A 19,082-nucleotide genomic window follows, 5' to 3' on the forward strand; every position below is an offset into this window, starting at 1 on the left:
ACTTGGGAGACAAAAACAGGACAAGGACCCTGTGTCAGCCTCGGGTATAGAGCAAATTCCCGGTTAGCCTGTCTCAAGAACAAAACCAAACGGAAGCGTTCTTTCTTCTTTACAAGACAGAATATCTATCCCATATGGTTCTGGTTACCAGCTTGAGGCTATCCCTTCAAGGGCTTGACTCCCCTCAGTGGCATCTGCTCTGCCTTGCCTGCTCCCATCAGTACCTGTCCAGGGCAGCCTGTTGTGGCCTCTGGGAAGCAGCAGTTCAGAATCAAGAAAGGGAAGAAAGACACTACTGCTTCCTCAGTGGTTTAGTGGGGAACAAGCTGTTTTTGGGACCCACTAGGCTGAGATGAAGTAGGAGAGACCTCTAGGGTCTCCAGACAGTCCCCAAATGAATGGGGGGGGGAGCTGGCTGCTGTGTGCCACTGTCCTGTCTGCTTCCCAAGGGCACGTGGGACTTGCTAAGCTGGATACCCTGGGGTGGAGCTACACTGGTCCAAAGGAAGAGCCAATTATTAGCTCATTTTCACAAAGACATCTGATAGTGAATGCCTTTTCTTTTCATTTGTGTGTGTATGTGTGCCTATGTGTGTGTATACTGTGTGTGTGTGTGTGTGTGTGTGTGTGCCGCGCGCGCGCATGCCTGTGGAGGTCTACAGAGGCCAAAAGAAGGGGTTGGATCCCCTGGAGTTGGAAATACAAGTAGTGTGAGCTACCCCGTGTGGGCTGGAAACAAGCTCAGGTCCACTGGAAGAGCAGCAAGAGCTCTTAACTCCTGAGCTAGCGCTCCAGCCCCTGGACACCCTTCCTAATCCACATAGGATGCTGTGCAGGTGAGCGGTGGCTCTGGGAAAGGCAGTTTGGCCCACTTGGAACATTTCCCCCCAGGGGGCAGGTCTCAGTAGAATCATGCATGATATTTGCTCACAGGAGGACAGGGCCGTCTCTCCCTTCTTGTTAATCATCCATCTCAGTTGGGATAGGGTGGGCCCCTTGGGCTGCTCTAAGATTGACAGCTCTCACTGCAAACATCCTAGCGAGGCAGGCCACTGTCTTAGTTACTTGTTGTACTAAAATGCCATGACCAAGGTGACTTATAAAAGAAAGCACTTGCTGGGCGGTGGTGGCGCACACCTTAAATCCCAGCACTCGGGAGGCAGAGCCAGCCGGATCTTTGTGAGTTCGAGGCCAGCCTGGTCTACAGAGTGAGTTCCAGAACAGCCAGGAGTGTTTCACAGACAAATCCTGTCTTGAAAAAAAACCTAAATAAATATGTATAATGTGGGGCTTACTGTTATAGAGAGTTAGAGTCCATGACCATCATGGTGGGGAGCATGGCATCAGGCAGACAGGCCTGGTGCTGGAGCAGTAGCTGAGAGATTACATCTAGATTCACAAGCATGAACAGAGACAGCTAACTGGGAATGGCATGGGCTTCTGAAACCTCAAAGCCTGCCTCCAGTGTTACACACCTCCTCCAATGAGGCCACACCTCCTAATCCTTCCCAAATAGTTCCACCAACTAGGGACCAAGTATTAAAATGTATGAAAGCACTACAACCATCTTCTAGGGTCTTGATTCACCATGAAATTTTGTACAGCATGGCGGAGCAGCACAGTCATTGGTCCTACAGTGACTGTCTCCCTGAGCACACCCCCAGAGGTGCCCTGTAGTCCCCAGCTACAGACCCCAGTGTCCTGTGTCCTCTAGTCACCCCAGCGGTAAGGTCAGCTGTAGGCAGCAAACTCCTATCTGAAGAGAATGCCCGTGAGTAGTCACCCTAAGGTAACTTAGGGAACGTCTTCGTAATGTGATTTGGTCGCAGCCATCTTCCCCCGACACACAAGAAAGAACCCTGCTACTCAGAGACACTGGGATCTGAATCCCGTGATCAATCTCTGCAACTTCATGCAGACATTTGACCTCTCTGAACTTGGCTCACTTTTGTCATCTGTGAGATAGGGGGAAAGGTATTTGTCCTGCGTCACTCAAGGAGCTGGAAAGACTGAGACGAGAGGACAGCTCTGACTTGGGGTGTTGACAACTATAAAATTCCTTGGAAGGATGGAAGGTATGAATGTAGTGCTGGAAGATGGTAGCATCAGTTGCTGGGGTTGTAGGAAGAAGGCTGGTGGTGTGAATTTGTCACCATCCGGTATATCCAGAACAGAACTCCCTGTAGGAAAAGGACCATGGGTAGTGGGGGAAACCACATTAGGAACACAATAGTCACAGTCGCTAGGGCGTGCATTCCTGGGAGCTGATCTCCCAAACAGCAAACTAGGAGAGTAGATGGAATTTTACCAAGAGATAGAAAAGACAGCATGGGAGATGCCGAATCCATTCCCCTGTGTTCAACACTGTCCCCCAAACACTGAAGAATCTATCACCAGAGGAATGAGATCAAAGTGTACCTGGTGAAGGCCATAAAGACTCTGAGTTTTTTTTTTTTTTATTTGTGAGAATCATTCTCAACTCTATGCAAATGTCCCAATTTCTCCCTCTGTTTCCAAGTCATTAAGTCCATGGCATTAGCAAAATATTAGAATTCCAGTGTTACCAGTAGCATCAAGGAAAGAAATACAAACAGACAGGCTTATGTGAAGCGAAGGAAGCAATCCAGAAAGGAGATGTGTGCTCCAGACCCATAACAAAACGGAAGCGCAAGGAGGCCATCGTTAGTGGGTGCCTGCAGTAAGTGATTAGGAAGGTTTGGAGAGTATAGAAGACTGAGCAATCCATTAAGAAGGACATGGTGGACAGGCATGGTGGCGCACGCCTTTCATCCCAGCACTCAGGAGGCAGGGGCAGGTGGAGCTCTGTGAGTTGGAGGCCAGCCTGGTCTGTAGAGCGAGTTCCAGGACAGTGAGGGCTACACAGAGAGACCCCGTGGTATCACTGTGACCAAAATGCCCATCAGAATCGGCCGAGGAAAGGAAATCTTAATTTTAACTCGTGTCCCCTGGCCTCACATGCTTAGCAGAACAACATGGTTCCAGCAGCGTGTGGTAGAAGACAGCTGTTCATATCTCAGCGGATCAGACAACAGGGAGCATGTTGGAACCATGGGCCAGCCTACAGCATCCAAAGGCCACACCGAGGGACCTACTTTCTAAAGTCCTCAGTTCCCCTCAAACAGTGCCATCAGCTGGGGAATCGGCACTCCAGGCATGAGCCTGGAGGGAGGCATTCCGTTCGAGCTATACCACGGACTTACTAGTCCGACTCAGTTCTTAGGACTTTATGACGAGATGAGTCATCCTCAATAAGTGAGCAAGGATGTCTGCATCTTCATTTTCAAATCTGGGGAGTAAGAACTGTTGCTTTTAATGCCAACATTTCTCCCTGCAGAGCAGTAACTCCTTAGCCTCGGGGCGGTCACGTGGTCTTCGGGACGGCTGCCTGGTTGGCTCCATCTGTAGAGTACAGCAGCAGCTCTCCTTTGTGACGAGATAATGTTAACTCTAGAATCCAGATCTCAAACATCAGTCAACAGAGGGCTCCCCGGGGCTCGACTGTCATCAGATACCATTCTTTCTCTTTACAGAGGAGAAGCTGTCGCCCAGAGTCGTGGCTTGCCACATGGTAAGGAAGAGGGAACCAGAGTCAAGAACTCGGGCAGAGATGTCACAGAGGGGTGTTTCTTTGGTTGTTGTGACCACATTGGGCTCCTTATCCCTCATCCTTATGAGTGCAAGACACAGCTGTGCTCCACTATGCCTGCGTGGGACGGGGCTTACTTCCAATGGTCCCCTGCAACGCTCTTAACAGTTCATGGGACCGACTTCACCAGAGTCTTTTTTTTTTTTAACCCTTTTAGCTCTTTGGTGGGGCCACCCAGCTCCCAAATAAATCACATGGAAACTTATTATTACTTATAAATGCTCAGCTTACCTTGGCTTGTTTCTGGCCAGCTTTTTTTTTGTTGTTGTTGTTGTTGTTTTTGAGACAGGGTTTCTCTGTGTAGTTTTGGTGCCTGTCCTGGATCTCGCTCTGTAGACCAGGCTAGCCTCGAACTCACAGAGATCTGCCTGGCTCTGCCTCCTGACTGCTGGGATTAAAGGCATGCACCACCACTGCCTGGCACTAGCCAGCTTTTCTTAGATTAATCTGTCTACCTTTTGCCTCTGAGTTTTGTTTTTGTTTTTATTTTTGTTTTTTTTTTTTGTTTTTCAAGACAGGGTTTCTCTGTGTAGCTTTGGAGTCTGTCCTGGACTCACTGTGTAGCCCAGGCTGGTCTCAAACTCACAGAGATCCGCCTGCCTCTGCTTCCCAAGTGCTGGGATTAAAGGCGTGCACCACCAGCGCCCAGCTTTGCCTCTGAGCTTTTACCTTTCTCTATTTCTGCATATCTTTTCTTTCCGGCTTATTCCATGTCTGGCTGTGTGGCTGTGTGGCTGTGTGGTTGTGTGGCTGTGTGGCTTGCTCCTCCTTTTCTCGCTTCTTCATCTCTCTTCCCAGATTTCTCCTCCTATTTATTCTCTCTGCCTGCCAGCCCTGCCTGTCCTTTCGCCTGCCTCGCTGTTGGTCATTCAGCTCTTTTTTAAACCAATCAGGTGTTTTAGATAGGCAAAGTAACACAGCTTTACAGAGTTAAACAAATGCAACACATCTTTGCATCATTAAACAATGTTCCACAGCATACACAAATGTAATGTCTTAATATTCTACAAGAGTCCCAACGCATTGCCTTTACTATACTTCCTCATTAAGAAGAATTTGAATATAAGCCATTATTGCATTCCTTATCCAGTATGGATCTATATTAAAATCATTGCACTTCAAAAGGCTTAGGTCCATGATGGGCACTCAGCCAGGCTGAAGGAGTGGACGGACAGACGACTGCTTGGAACCACTAAGGACTCATGCCATTTAGATGTGAAAGAGACCTGAAGATCACTGAACGCCACTTCTCTCTGCTGAGTCCCCAGGCAGGAGAGGATTTATACAAGTAGAAGAACTCTATGTCACCCCTCCTCTGTCCTGCTTCAAGCCACAGTGATTTCCTTCACCCATCCTGCTTCTCAGTATTTTGATGTGAAGGCATTAAAATTGCCAATACGCTTGCATTCTGGCACACAAACTAAACATTTATAATGTCTAATACAAAATACTACTCCGTACAAAATGGAGGCGTCAGATTTTTGTTTTTGTTTTTTTAACCCTATGGGATTTGATCATTCTGAAGAATACTCTGTGTTCTAAATCACTATAGACAGTAAAACTGAAATTTCAAGCAGTAAACTATTCTATTTTGGGAAGAATAGAGGTGTAGTCAGGAGGAGCTGGGCATCCTAAGAAGGGAATTGTAGAGAAGAGCTCACCATTAAGTCAGCTCTTAGGAGTATTTGAATGCAAAGAAGATTAGTACAGATAAAGGGAAGGTACAGGCACTTAGCAGATGACAAATGGCACCCTCACTGCCATCGAGAGAAGGAACTTTGAGCTGAAATGGTACTTATGGGAAATAAATGAAAATCTCAGATGTTTTAGTCAGGAAGTCTCATTAGGATGCAACACAGAGTCTCATTATGGTTATTATATGGTGTGACTAAAAAAAGGAGAGACATCTGAGAGGGACGAGGCACGACCAAACAGCAGTCTCGCTGTGTCTGGTTCAGTGTTAATACAGCAACACCTGAGGCTGTCCTCCATCAAAACTGACTCTTCGGGGTGACGAAGGAGAAGACTGGGTGATTTGTATTGAAATGATAACTGGTAGGGTAAACCTCTTCTGAGAACATATATATATATTATAATCATATATATTATAATATATATAATATAATACATATTGTGTGTGTGTGTGTGTGTGTGTGTATTTGCCAATTTATTCACTCAGAAGCATTTATGGCATATTAAGTAGGAAGACAAAACCCAGTAAGGCATTATCTTTTTCAAGAGGGTCCCAAGAAGACAGACACACTAGCAAACCACTGTAAGAGTATGTGTGTGTGTGTGTGTGGGGCGGGGTGGTGCTTTATCTGACAGATGTGGAAATTTATCAGATACACTGAGGGAGACTAGGAGGGCTTGAGGAAGCAGAAAACATTAAAGGCTGAGTTTGTCTGTCAGGCAGGGTAGAGGTGGGAACTGAGGAAGCCTTCTAGTGGGTGGTGAGCGAGCACTCACGCCAAGTCTTCAGTTGTGAGAAGTTCCTATGTGAGCCTCAGGGCAGCTGCTTTAACTGTTCGGAGGGAACTTACTCTCTGGATGCTCAGCCTCCTTCTCTGAGGTAAGCAGAGCAAGCACACTGTTATAAGCAGGTAACAGTCGATGGCTTAAGCATCATTAACAGTGCCGGCTAGCAGGCCATCCCCCTGCCCCAGAGCAGAATTTAGACCATTGCCAGGTTGCAGGTGCTCCTGTGATGGCCCATTTCCTGAGGAAGAAACCCCCGATCTGAGGTTCTAGAACTTTCCCCAAAATTACACAGGGTAAAAAAGTGGCAGCACTGGGATTTGAACCCAGGTGCCTGGCTCTTGGTCTGTATTTTTAGCACAAAACTTGTGGTTTTATTGTTGTTTGTTTTTTTTTTTTTTCTTTTCTTTTCTTTTTTTTTTTTTTTTTTTTCTTTTCTTTTCTTTTTTTTTGTTTTTTTTGTTGTTTGTTTGTTTTGGTTTTGATATGGAATGCTTCATGAATTTTGTGTCATCCTCTTGCAGGGACCATGCCAATCTTCTCTGTATCGTTCCATTTTTTTAGTATATGTGAAGCTGAAGTGAGCACAAGTTCGTGTCTTTTATTTCATGATGTAGCCTGGGAACATAGGCGTTTGGTGGGCAGGTGTGCAAGGAGTGGAGATGAGCCTTTAGCCATAGTAGGGCATTAAGACGTAATTGCCAGGTATGGTGGTGCACACCTTTAACCACAGAACTTGGGAGGTAGAGGCAGGAGGATCTCTGGGTGTTCCAGTTCAACCTGTCCTATATAGTGAGGTATCACCACAATCCTGGTAAGAAGCAGTGAGACTGAGCTGGACAAATATCTCAGCAGTTAAGAGTGTGTACTGCTCTTGCAGAGGACCTGAGTTCACTTCCCAGGACCCATGTCAGGTGACTCGCAACAGCCTGTTACTCCACCTCCAGGGATCCAATGCTTCTGACCTCCATGGGCATCTATATCACATGTTCATATGCATGTGAGTGCGCGCTCGCGCGCGCGCGCGCACACACACACACACACACACACACACACACACACACACACACCATTGTAGCGAGTCTTTCTCTTTACTGCCAGCCCCCAAATAATGACACAGAGACTTCTTACCAATTATAAAAGCTCAGCCTTAGCTTAGGCTTGTCCACTAGCTCTTATAACTCAAATTAACCCATTTATATTAACCTAGATTTTGCCTTGTGCCTTTTTACCTTTCTCTCATTCTGTATGTCCGACTGCCATATCTCATTGGTGTGCCTCTGCACCTCAGTTTTCTCCTCTGACTTCCTCTCTGTGTACCTGGAAGTCCTGCTTGTACTTCCTACCTAGTTATTGACCATTCAGTTTTTTACTACACTAATCACAGCAATACATTTTCACCCAATGTACAAATATCCTACAACATTTCTCCCTTTTGTCTAAATAAAGGAAAGGTTTTAATTCTAACATAGTAAAACTGTATACAATAAGAACAATTATCAGGTAAGAATTAGATTTACAATGTCCAGTCTTATCTGTATTTGGCAAATTCAGATAAAATATTCCATTATCTATCCTATCTTGGTGAATCCAAAGTTTTGTACCTAATTTACCTTTTACTCTAACTTGTATTACCAATCAAAACTATCTTTTTAGACTTTAAAACATTTTCTTAGATAAACAAATTAAGCTTTTATGTCTCTCAACCCTATATAGTTTACATCTATTATGTGAGTTTCTTTTCTGAATTTGGTAGCAAGGAAAACTGTAACTATAACTATCTTGTCTTTAATTCCATCATGGACTCGGAGAAGGATATATTACCTGAGTAAACAGGAAGTGCTGAGCAAACAACTTCCAAAACTATATAAACAACAGAGACAGCTGGCTGCCTGGACAGTCACTCAAGTTTCCTCTGTAGTATTGGGTCATCTATTTTTTACCTACTGGTCTAGAATATCTGACAGATTTTTCTGTGAAGAAGGAATTTGAAGGACTGTCCTACCTTGTCTTGGCAAGGCTCAGCAGTCACTTTCCTTTGTGTCCTGCATGTCCAGTTTGTAGGGCATTCTGTCAGCAGCTGAGACAAGGGCAGTTTCTTGCCCAGTGGCTAATTTTGCACAATAAAAACAAACTCCATATGGAGGTTCTTTGATGCTCATCATCTTTTTTTGAAGTAAATTGGTGCTGCCAGGAGCAGGCATGTCTCACTGTCATAAAAGCCTTAGGTCATTAAACTTATTAAATGCCATATTATGTTGGTCTCTGAAGTGTTTGAAGACCCTCTATCTATCTAAAATATATCTCTGTTTAACCTTGAAAGCATACCTAACATAACTACAAGTTTGATTATTATAGATGACTACTAACCTGTATTTCTTAATTATAGATTATATTTTTAAATGACCAGCATAGGTACAATACCTTAAACAAGAGTAGAAACATATATACATTATAAAAAAAACCCTTAAATTAGTATCAGTATACAAAAATACATACCAATGTAAAATATTTGAGACTAGTGGTTATTCAAAAGTAGACTCAACAATCCTCCTCTTTATCCCATCATTATATGCTACATGCCCCTTTTCCCCTTAAGAAATGATCATTGAATCCAACCTTTGTTGCTTAGTTCCCTCTCTTACCATGACCAGTAACAACTTTCAGCCAATCCCTGTAAACAATTACAAACATCCATACCCCACCAAATGACCACCCACCCCGCCTCTTGGGAACATGGTCATCATGCTCCTATTCTCTGAGGGCAATGGCGTCTTTAGGGGACCCTAAGAAAATAGGGATAATGGTCAAGTCTTGGGAAAACTAGCTGTATTATTTGTTGTTCAGTCTCTGCGTGATAGGAAACTGTAGAGCTTAACTGAAGTCCTGTCTGGAGAGTCTGTGGGGCTGGACTATCTCAGCTAGCAGCCGTGAAGTTGTTCTGGATGTAGCATTTTGATGAAACTGCTATAGAGTCATTCTGAGAGGTTGGATCACTTGGACTACATGTCTTCATTGGTGTTTGGTCCTTTTTTTTCTTCTTCTAAAAACACACAAACTTTTAAAGGTAACATATATATCTGTATTAACCCAAGTATGGAATGTTGGTTTGTACAAGTTAGCTAAATACTTTTTTTTATATATATATTTGAGCAGAAAAAAGGCATCTGCCAACCTCATAAGTCTATTTGGACTGTATAACCAAACCTCTCTCCATGCCATGTGAAAGCATAGTATTAATAATAAGTCATGAGGATTTTTAGCCAACAAGATTTATCTTGTCTCATCCAGTCTCAGAGCTGTTTGCATGAGAGGGATCAGCATATACATCACCTCTCTTGTAGTTTTTCTTGATTAATTTCTTTATGTCTGTAGAAAAGATTTTCAGGAGGCCTCCCTGATCAAATCTGGTCTCTATTAATTTTGAAGGAATCCACAGCTTCTCATTTCCTGTGGAAACAAAAGTACAGCTTCTTCCCCAATGCAACACATTTTCCATTCTGAATTTCCATTCTGAAGCCAAGACATCCCTAAAGTGTATAGGCTGGTTTAATTCAGCAGTCCCTCTTATAATCCAATGTCTCTCAGCGGTTGTCATTTTTTATTCATTAGCATTTAAAAAAATTCAATGCCAACAAAGCACCATACAAGTTCCAGACACCCTGTATATTTCCCATCTTTACATGGCTTTTTAAAAATACTCTTTTACTCTCTTTTTAAAGACTTCACTTTACAAATTTTAAACTATTTTTTATGAGTGTTTATACACCTTTTCTTTTCTTTCTTCACACCTAAGCACATTTTAAAGCATGCTATATCTGTTTAGAGGTTTTCTCAATCTAGATCTGACTTTCTGTGCATCTACAGCATTTTCTGACCCTGAGGCAAATTTCATACTCCTCTGGCTGCTGGCCATGCCCCCTCTGTTCCCTGAGGGCCTAGCCTCATGTCATCGGATACTGGGTGGGAGCTGTGTTACTACTCCAGCTTTGGGAATTTGTTGAGTGTGAGCAGCTGGCATTTTTCCTAGTGCCCCAGCAGCTCCAATGCTCTGCTGCACAGCAGGGCCTTTTAAATGAGCTGCAGGGGCTCTGGATGCTTCGAGCACTGGGCTCTGCGATGTGACCCACACTGGGCGCCAACTGTAATGAGTCTTTCTCTGTGCCGCCAGCTCCCAGATAATGACATGGAGACTTACTGTGAAAGCTCAGCCTTAGCTTAGGCTTTTCCCACTGGCTCTTCTAGCTTAAACTAACCCACTTATATTAATCTACATTTTGCCTCGTGGCATTTTACTTTTCTTTCATTCTGTATGTCCAACTCCCTCCATGTCTCATTGGCATCTCTCTGTGCTTAATTATCTCCTCCTACTTCCTCTCTCTGTGCCCAGAAGTCCACCTATACCTCCCACCTAGCTATTGGCCATTCAGTTTTTTATTACACCAATCACAGCAATACATTTTCACACAGTGTAGAATATCCCACAACACATAAATCTTTAAAAAAAAAAATCCTATAAACTGCTGGAAGGGCGATAGATGAAGAGGAGGCGTGTGTAAGAGACATTAAGAAGACAGGGTGGACTGGACCTAGTGGCTGCCAGGAATGAGGTTTGGTTTTTGGCTTTGTTGCCTGTAGGAAGATGGTGCCTCCACAAGTAGAGACAGAGAAACATAATTTAAGGGAAAGATATGCATTTGTTCCTTGCTCTGTTGAGCCTGGGACCCCGGAGGGATATTTGGGAGGTGTTCAGGCATCATTTGTGTGTCTGGGTTTGGAGCACAAAAGAATGACTGGACTTGAGTCACCAGTCCATAGAAGTCAGATGCAGAAAGACAATGTTTTCTCTTATGTGTAATTTAGATTCCATATGTACACATATACTTGAAAATGGGAGAGTACTTGGGAAGATAAAGAGAGCTGACTAGAAGGGAGGGGGGCAGGAATGGGGTGGTAAATATGGCAGTACACCAGGTACTTGACTGAAATGTCATGATGAAGCCTGTCACTTTGTACAATAAATATGTTCTAATAAAATTACGGAGAAGAATTGCTCCACAAGAGTGCAAAGAGAAAGACGTCAAACAGGCAGAGAATGGAACTGTGGGATCTACCAGGCTGGCAGGTGAGGGAGAGCCAACCTAGGAGGCTGTCGGGGAAGAGCGGCCAGGTGGCAACCCACACAGAGTGGGGCTCTGAAGCCAAAGGTAGCCCTGCTGGAAGGCACCTCTGACCTCAGCAGCTAGGAAATTTGTGACGGATAGGATCAGACCTGATGGGAAAATTTTGTTCTTGTTGGACAGCATGGCTGAGCTCTTGTTTTCCTGTCTGACACATGCCCTGTTTGGTGTTTAATCTGTACTGTCGGGCATAATTTAGTTATTGATCTTCGTCTATGACATAGCCATTCAATTAAACTTTATTATAAATTATAGGTTCACAGGCTATTGTGAAATATATTTAATTTTCTTAAAGCTAACTTTAAACTCAACATAGCTTCTGAATCTTCCATTTCGACCCACTTCCCCTAGAGGTGCTTACCCTGTCTAGGACAGAAACAGGGAAGAGAGGCATCTATCTGCCCATGGAAATGGGTCTTCCAAAAAATGGAGCCACTGGCGAGAGAGTGGCCTGGGTTTGGGGCTGGAAGCTCGGAAGCTGGTAGGAGCTAGAGTGTGCAGGCCCGATTGGTTCCCAAGGGTCAAGGGCTGACCTGTTGCTTGCTCCATCTGACCTTGAATTAAGGATCCCGCCTGTCTCTGCTCCATTTGATTCCCAAAATGGTCAAAATTTGACAATCTGGTGGCACCCCTTCCATCGCCAAAATTCGTCCCATGAACCGGCGCCATTAATAACACAACATTATTACTATTGACCAGGAATAGCCTCCTCTAACTCTTCAGTTCAGCTCCACTCCTGGCCCTGTTTCTGTGAAATCTGTGACATCCTGGGGTCATCATTCTGGTCCTCTGCCTGGAATGCCTTTTCCACATTCTTTTTTCTTTTTCTTTCTTTTTTTTTTCAAGACAGGGTTTTGGTGCTTGTCCTGAATCTTGCTCTGTAGACCAGGCTGGCCTCGAACTCAGAGATCCGCTGGCTCTGCCTCCCGAGTGCTGGGATTAAAGGTGTACACCACTGCAGCCACAGCCTGGTGCCTTTCCACATTCTATTGGCCAACTCCAGTTGGCGGTCCAGTTTGTTGTTCGGAAGGCATCCCCTCCAGCAGGCCTTCCGCAGGCGGGATGGTGCTATGGGTGCCAGATCAGCACTTTATTAAGTCGGCTAGGCTGTACAGTCTAGAAAACAAGGACCATGTTTTTCTGGAGGCCGCTCCTCCAGTGTCTGGCACAGCATAAGCCTGGAGGTCTAGCTCTTGCATCTTAGAGACTTGCATGGGGAGAGAAAGGTGGTAGGGTAGTAACACAGGAACTGGGTGACCGGACTGGGGAATCAGAAGAGGCATGACTGCAAAGCCCCAGGTGACTCCAGCAGTTTATGGCTTCCAGATTTTCCGAGCCCCACAGGAGAACAGAAAGATTGGGGAGTATGGCCTCTCAGGGCAGAGGCAGGGGTAGTGGTCAACAGTGCCTAAAGTGCGGCCACTCCCTTCCACTTCCCTTGGCAGGAGAGACTGGGGACCAAGAGTGGGGAGACATGAGGAAGAATAAAGGTCCTCTGTGTTCCCCAGGGTCTCCTACCTCGAGGTAAGAGAGCTGGGAAGGCAGAGGTTAGTAAGAAAGGGATCATTCTGGGTTCCATCTCAGGCCGCGGGTCTGGGTGACCTTGGGGTGTCCCTTTCCCCTCCCGGCCTCAGTGTCCCCATGGGGACGCTGCGCGTCCCGGGGCGAGTGAGGTGGGGAGAGCCAGAGGAGGCAGGGCCGGGGTGGGAGCAGGACCGCCCACTGCGGCGGGCCAGGACCTCCGGAGCCGGCAGGGGCGGCGCGCGGGGCTCCTCCCCCGGGGCGGGGGTCGCGGCGCCGGCAGCTGGCGGCCCCGCAGCTGCAGCCTCAGCACCTGCCGCCGCCAGACGGCGCGGGCGCAGCCGGGCCCGGCGTCTCCCCCCCTCCGGCTGCAGCCGCGGCGCGGGAGGCGGAGCCCGAGCCGAGCCCGAGCCGAGCCGCTGCCCGAGCCCGGCCCGCTACCGTGGCCGCCGCTGGGCGGGGCGCCCCTGCCACTGCTCCCGCCGGCTCCGCGTGCGCGCGGGCGGCGCCTCCTCTGCAGGTAAGGGCGAGGCCCCCGCGCCGCCGCAAAGTTTTGGGGAGGACCTGAGCCTCCCACATCCCAGGCCTGCGCCTCCGGGAGCTGCCCCCTCGGCTTCTTCCGCGCCGCCCTCCACGCTGCGCTCGCTCCCGGCTGACCCGCGCCGCTCCTCGTGTCCTCACTCCCGGCGCCCGTGGCTTGGCCGCCGGCTTGCTTGGGACCTGCAACGGTTAACTCTGTACACGGGATCCCCGTGCCTTAAGTTTCCGAGGTCTGCACCGTGTAGTTAGTGGGAGGAGCGGCCAGCCGGGAGGCAGACCTGGGTTCAGGTGCGGCCGCCGCCAGCGCCAACTTTCTGAGTGACCTCAGATGAGCCCTCCCTGCCCGGTCTCGACGGCCACACCTGGACCAGAGTGGGTTGAGTTGTTCTCCAGGGCGATCAGCTGAGGCGTCCTGTCTGTGTTGCTCTGTTTTGAGTGGAGGAGCACCCGGAGAGTGTTTCGGCTCCAGGGCTCATGGGGCGTGGAAGAGGAAGGTTGGAGACACCAGAAGTCAGTATTGGGGGAAGAGGGTCACGTCACTAACTTACAGCAGCCTTGGCTGAGTTTTAGGATGGGTGTGGTGAAAGCCTCTGGAAATGGAGGCGCTCCAAGGGCTAAGTGTCCCGGGGCGATCCAGGCTGTGTGACCTTGGGCAAGTCCACCGGTTTGGCTGGTTTTGGCGCCTTTCTAAGGTAGGGTGGAAGGAGTGTTCATGAGATGTATTATTGAAATAGATTGAGATGGATTAGCTATACGCTCTACAGAAGGGGATTCTCTGAGCTCTGCCTTGGAGGGTCAGTTTGGGTGGAGCCATTAATTCACCAAGAGTCTATCCAGCACTTACAAATTGGTGTTTGGAAAATGAAGGAAGCATTTGGAGTTTGCTCCAGGAGTCTCAAAATAGACATGGCAAGGGTTGGCGAAAGCGCGCCTTGCCTTCTCCGGTGCATTGGCCCATCATAAAATATTCAACGGCATAATGATTTGTTTTCAAAGTGGCTTATAGATCAGGAAATGTTTCTGTTTGTGAGGCGGTTATTTTTTGCAAAAACCTCACCAAATTGAGGGAGGAAGATAATGCACTGTTGTAGGGCCCTGAAGGTTGCTTGCGGGTATTTATTTCCAACCTAAGGTGAGGTTGAGATGCTTTCCAATGCAGGACATGGAGACTAAACCAGGAGCCCGCTGGTGGGTGTGGCCTGGCCATAGGGTTGGAGAGGTCCACGGTTCAGGAAGGACAGGCCCTGACTTCCAGGACTGGTGAATTATGGTACAGCCAGAGCAAAGTGGAGAGTGTGATACCTGACCGTGTGTGGAGCAAGGCCAACTTTGTCTCTTTGGCCAGTGTCTTGTGCTGCAGTTAGTGTCTCCCCAGTGAGAGACATCTCATGGAAGCAATTCTACTTGATTTCCTCTCTAGACATCCTGGTTTTAGGTTTCAAGCCTTATGAAGTCAGAAGGCTGGGGAGGTTGGTCTTGTGCCTGGGTGGGCTTGTGATACCTAAGTTTGCCTTTCCTAGGTGATGTTCTCATTTGGAGACTAATTGGCCTAGAGCCTTTTTATCCCTGCAGAGGCATTCAGACACAAGCTTGACTTACCCCTCCTCATCCTCTAGTGCTGGCTTCTCGGGCTCTTTCTCACCACGCATTGGGAGGAAATGAGGAAAATTACTGCCAGGTTCCCTCACTGCACCAGCTGAGGAGTAGAGAATTATACCGTGGGGCTTCTGGACTCCATCGGTGGGGGCTTGTGGAAATGGACTGTGAACTCCAGCCGGAGAGTTGGAGGAGCTGGCATTCGGGAAGACTGAGGGAAGGACAGGATCGCAACAGGTGGAAGGGGAGGTCATTTTCAAATCAAGGGACTGGGACAGGCTAGCAAAGTTTAGGTCATGGGAGAGCAGGGAGTCTGGGGGAAGCTCAAAGCCGGCAGAGCCCGCTGAAAGCAGAGGGGGTGGGTGGGAAGTGTGTCAGTCTCCACTGGCTGTGGGATTTGGGTCCTCTGACTCTCGATTTTCTCATTTGCCAAAGGAGAATAATGGCCAATGCACAAGGGAGAGCGTATGTGAAAGCGACAGGCGTGGCGTTTGTATGTAATAGTGTTTGGCCAGAGTGGGTACCTCTTTTAGCATGTTCATGGGCAGCAGGTTCAGTAGGTGCTGTGCACTCAGGGGATATAAAAATGGTGTCTTTGTTTGAACTTGTGCATCGATGTAGAACCTTTCTCCCAGGGTAGAGCTCTGGTGACAGTGTGTTCCTTCTCAGGGAACCTCCTGATCCCAGAGACAGGCACGTGTTCTCTGGAGAGAGCTCAGATCTGATTCGGACACCGACAGCTTCCAGTGTCCCGTAAATACCGAAGGTGGTGGAGGCTACCGATGGGGTCATCAGAAGCCACAATCCCTGCCCTCCCACAGACTTATCACTGTGTGCTCAAGGACCCAGGCAGGAGGATTTGACAGTCACTTGTAAATGTGTCAGCTTTGTCCATGTAGGGAACTGGGCCCTGGCTCTCTTCTGCTTTTGTGTAGGATGCTGAACACTTAGAGTGGTCAAAGAACGAGACCAGGGGGTGGAGAACAGCACTCGATACTTTATGACCCTGCTAGCACAACCTAGCATCCACCACACTTCCCGCCTGGTTCATTCAGCAGTTATTCATAGGATGGCTATGTGAACCAGAGAATTATTCTAGGATAACAAAAGGCCAGGTCTCTCTGCCTTATCGAAGTTTGTGTTCCGGTTAGAGAAGCAGAATAAACAACTACATACACAGTTAAGGCAATTGCAGGTTGTGCTGTGAAAGAGACACTCGGGGCAGTATGGGAGAAAGTGATAGGCGCAGAGCATGGGGGCCTTAGGGACGCTTGTCTGGGTCTCCAAATGCTACCGCAAAGGATCTAGGAAGGGGCTGTGCTGAAGCTTCCTGGAAGAGAATACAGATTTGGGCCACCCTACCTGGATCTGTCTACTTATTCTGCATGTATTCTACCTTTAGGTTACTTAGTATTTAAAAAACTATATGTGTGTGTATGTGTGTGTGTGTGTGTGTGTGTGTGTGTGTGTGTGTACGCACAAGTGTGTGCCACAGTGCATGTATTGTGGAACTTGGTTTCCTCCTTTCACCATGTGGGTCCTGGGAATTGAACTCGGGTCTTCACGTGTGGAGCCATCTCACCGGCTCTGGGTTATGTGATCTTCTGAGATTCTATTTCTTTATTTGTATACCAGGGAAAGTGTTGTGTCCTCTTGGTAAAGTTGTTGGGAGAATTAAATGTGTTGATACCTGTAAGGTACTTAGAAGAGGGGCCTGGAAAGGTGGTTCCCCAGGTAAAGGCACATGCTGCCAAGCCTGATGACCTGCAGTTAGTTCCCAGGCCCACGTGGTGGAAAGAGAGAACCAATTCCCAAAAGCTGTCTCTGACTGCTGTGTGCATGCCCTGATGCGTTTACACCTGCGTGCATGCTCACACAAATAAATATGATTGTGTATTACACATATTATTATGTGTAATATATATGATTTATTTTATGTGTATGAGTGTTTTGCTTTTATGTATGTATGTCTGTGTACCAGGTGTCAGCCTGGTGCCCTTAGAGGTCAGAAGAGGGCATTGGGTCCCTGGAACTGGAGTTACAGATGGTTGTGAGCCACCATGTGGATTCTGGGAATTGGACCCAGGTTCTCTGTAGGAGTATCAAGTGCTCTTAACTGCTGAGCCATCTCTCTAACCCCTAATTTAAAAAAAAAAAATACTCAGAAGAGTGGCATGTATGTGATAAACACCAAGTAAAAGGGAATAAGGACCGTCCCAGGTAGAGGGACTGGGTGTTTTCAGGGTGAGACAGGCTGTGTGCACAGATGCTATCCCCACAGTTACTGGGCACATTCTGGACTAAGCCATTTGAGGAGTTCAGGAGAGGGGTCTCCAGGTCGCAGCACTCACTCGAAGCTGCTGTTGCTTTGCTTGGGCAATGGCATGATCAGTTGACATCCTTCAGGATCTCTTGTCCTCTCTCCCTCTTGGCCCTTCCTCTCTCCCACCCGTCTTCCCTTTAATGCCCTCCCTCCCTTTCCCTTTCCTCTCTGCTCCTTATTTCTCTTCCCCTTTCTCACCACAAGCTCCCCAAACAGGGCCCTTTAGTTGCTCCCTGATGAATGAAGGGAACGCTTGAGTGAGGTTGAGTGTCTGGCCATGCCAGCCCCGATACCGAATCCCTGACCTTGCCTCCTGGCCAAAGGGTGATCATTAACCCCGTCTTCCTCCCAGGCTGGAGACTCCACAGCAGGAGATGAGAGTCATCTATCGCTGTGAGGAAAGTCATCGATGACTTGTCCTCGATTGCGCCCTCTTTATGGTGGTCACGAGTTACCCTGATATTTAACTTCCAAAGTCTCTCAAACCTCCCATCTTGCCAGTCTCTCTCTCTGATATCAGGCTTCTGTCATTTCTTCCTGAAGTGGCTCTGATCACATCCTGACCTTTCTCATAGACTTCACAGGGTCCTGTGCTGGAAGTTCAGAGTCTCCAGTCTTATAGACATGCCACACACCCTTCTCCCGTCCTCCACTCATAGTCCCTCATCCCTGTCTCTCAGCCACCTCACCAGGTCTCTGCCTAGCCTTAGTGGTCTTGGCTGTCCTTGGTGAGGACCAGGCTCCCTAGGGAGCCATCTTTCTAACCCCCTTGTCTCGGGTGTTCATCAGTCCCTGACCTCCCGGCAGCCTTGGTAGTGCTCATGGAGAAGCAGTTGTTTGGAAGGTTTTGTGGGTAGTCTCTGTGCATGTAGATAGAACCGACAAGAGGCCCCCAGAATGGCAGGTGCAGCGCCCCACTTCTCCCCACCCCATCCTCCTGTCGTCAGTGCCGAGCTGTGGTGCATGCTCGTCACACACTTGCTGTTCAAGATTGACAAAAGCCTGTGATTTTCCTGAGATCAGAAGTGATTCGAGTGAAGCCAGAGGCACGCCGTTGCTGCCGCTGCTGCCGCCGCCACCGCATAAGGGTTGCGTGTGGTCCTCAGCTGAACCCACTCGTGCAGTTCTCCCGGCTCTAAATTAGGGCCTTACTGGGTGAAGAGTGATGCAGCCTCAAAATTGAGGAATTTTGAATTTAGCTTTTCAATGTGACCTATGCTAAATAAACATGCTGTGCATGTTTGAGCCTTCAAGCTTTGAACGATAATATTATAAAAAGCATTCTTTTGAAAACTTACTCATTATTGTAGGGGGGAGGGGAGAAACTCAAATTACCAAGCTTCCCCAGCTGGCACCTTTAGCCACTGAGCCATCTCACCTGCCCATCAAAAAGCATTTTTTACTGGACCAAGAGATCTGGTCCAGTCATCTTTCAAGTATCACACACGCCCATGTGCTCAGTGCCCTGCAACACACAGTTCTGATGTGTGCAGCTGTTGTGTTTTTACTGTAGTCTAATGCATGCAGCGAACAGGGGCTCGGAAGCAGAGCAGGAGCGTGTGTTTGTCTGGGTAAGTATAGATCCCGTCTGCAGCTCTGCAAACAGGACGGTTTGTTTTGCTTTGTTTCTAGATTAACTCTCTGCCTGAGGGACAGCGAGAAGCCTGGTGTGGCGCTTTGCCAGTTGATGGGAAGCAGTAGCTATTATTTCACTGATGTGACATGATGTTTTCAGGGACTCATCTGATATTTGTGGTGGGTAAAAATGGTCCAGGCT

The 19,082-nt window shown here is 47.6% G+C and overlaps 1 protein-coding gene and 1 non-coding gene across 2 annotated transcripts in view; one reads left to right on the top strand and one right to left on the bottom strand.

Moving 5' to 3' along the window:
* Positions 1–6,625: 6,625 nt before the first annotated feature.
* On the bottom strand, positions 6,626–6,735 carry LOC114710593. Its single transcript, XR_003737080.1, has one exon. It is a non-coding gene; the product is annotated as a U6 spliceosomal RNA (small nuclear RNA).
* A 6,492-nt stretch (positions 6,736–13,227) lies between these two features.
* The window catches only part of Frmpd1 (FERM and PDZ domain containing 1), a 105,038-nt gene continuing 99,183 nt past the window's right edge, over positions 13,228–19,082 (top strand). Inside the window, 1 exon segment of the mRNA XM_037202579.1 lies at positions 13,228–13,366. The gene's annotated coding sequence lies outside the window, so the exon portion shown is untranslated.

The sequence above is a fragment of the Peromyscus leucopus genome, chromosome 2 (assembly GCF_004664715.2).
Source record: "Peromyscus leucopus breed LL Stock chromosome 2, UCI_PerLeu_2.1, whole genome shotgun sequence".
Taxonomy (NCBI): domain Eukaryota; kingdom Metazoa; phylum Chordata; class Mammalia; order Rodentia; family Cricetidae; genus Peromyscus; species Peromyscus leucopus.